This window comes from Lycium barbarum, chromosome 10 (assembly GCF_019175385.1).
Source record: "Lycium barbarum isolate Lr01 chromosome 10, ASM1917538v2, whole genome shotgun sequence".
In the NCBI taxonomy this organism is placed as follows: Eukaryota; Viridiplantae; Streptophyta; class Magnoliopsida; order Solanales; family Solanaceae; genus Lycium; species Lycium barbarum.
The window spans coordinates 62,819,526-62,821,390 of NC_083346.1; positions in this window are offsets into that span (position 1 = coordinate 62,819,526).

Consider the following 1,865-nt stretch of genomic DNA (forward strand, 5'->3'; position numbering starts at 1 on the left):
AATAGTGCAATTGGTGCAAGTGAGTGTAGAATTTGCTCCGATTAAATTAAGGTAAGATCTTTTCATTTTATGGTATAGTTGGATTAATGGTGTTGTAATGGAAAGATTAAAATTGTATGAGATGAAATTGGAAGTAAGAAATTGCATGAATTCGTTGGTATTAGGAGTTGTAATTATTATATGGAATTGTTGAGTTGAAAGATTAAAAGTGTGGTTTATGTTCATATGTAGTTGTTCGTGTTGTTGTCGTGTTGTCGTTGATACGGCTTCTAAATTTGGAAGAAAGAAGTGTATAACGTATCGTATGCAAAACGTATGTTGGTCTATTTGGTGTATAATCTTAAATGTTAATGATTTGGATTGGAAAAGGATTAAGAAAGGTTATTGGGTTTTTGAGTTGTTTATGGGTTGGATATGAATATTTTTATTACTGTTGTTGTTGGTATTGCTGTGGTAACAGGAGATTAATTAGAAGTTCGGGTTAGGCGAGTTATATAGGGGAAATGCTGCCCGATTTCCGTTAAGTTCTTAACTAACCAAAACCCTAATCAGGAAAGTATGAACTAAAGAATGAACCCTATAAGTGATTGGTTGTAGATTTATAAGCTAGAAAGTATAGTTCACTAACGATAGTGTTACTTTCATATTAAATAGGCTAAAGGGGCGACGAAGCGAACTTGGTTACGGTTAACCTATAACAGGTATGTAAAGTTATCCTTTCTTTCTTTTGGCATGATTCATATGAAATGAACAAACGACGAATGTATAAGTTCCTATTCTTAGAGACACTAGGATGATTATGTTCTTGATTCCCATAAGCTATTTCATATGGTTTTGATATGTGTCTATGATTTCTGAAGTTCCTTTTGATATAATCCATAATGACTTTCGAGGGATACTTGATATGACTGTCGCCATTGATACTCAAGTGTTAATTCATTCTACTTATTCTGTTTGAGTCTCTGATAATGATTTAGTCTGTATATGGTTGCTCACTACTCTGCTCGTGCATGCCTCAATATATCTTTCACTGAGTCCCGGGCCAGGATACGTTTTCGTGCACAGTTTCACTGCATTGTTCACCGAGTCCCTCACTAGAGGGTCGGGATACGGTATATATATATATATATATATATATATATATATATATATATATAATGTGATGATGTGATTATGGCGCCAAGGATGGTATGTGATGACTTTATTCACCGAGTCCCATAATGGGCCGGATATGATATATGATATGATATGCATGATTTTCATTTCATAAGGCAAGTGTGTTGATATTTTGAAAGTCATACTTGTTTCCTGTAATCTCTATTTAAGGCAAGATCCTCTTTATTGTATTTCATACTTTACATAATCAGTACATATCTCGTACTGACCCCCTTTCTTCGGGGGGCTGCGTTTCATGCCCGCAGGTACAGACACTCGATTCGGTGATCCCCCAGCTTAGGATTTCCAGTCAGCTGTCTTGGAGAGCTCCATTGTCCCGGAGCCTAGACTTTTGGTACAAATCTTCTGATGTATATATATGTTTGTCCAGGGGTACGGCGGGGCCCTGTCCCGTCATATTTCACTGTTGATACTCTTAGAGGTCTGTAGACATGTGTGTGGGTTGTATATAGATTGTGATCAGCTGTGTCTATATGGTTTGTTGTGGATATTTCTGTTTGTTGTGGCAGCCTTGTCGGCTTGCGTATTATAATGATATATAGTGGCAGCCTTGTCGGCATGGGTATTACAATGATATATAGTGGCAGCCTTGTCGGCTTGCGTATTTTATTACGTTGTGATTGGTTATGACTCCTCAAGAGACAGATTATCATGATATGTGACGTTGTGAACCTTTGGGTCTTTGTCAA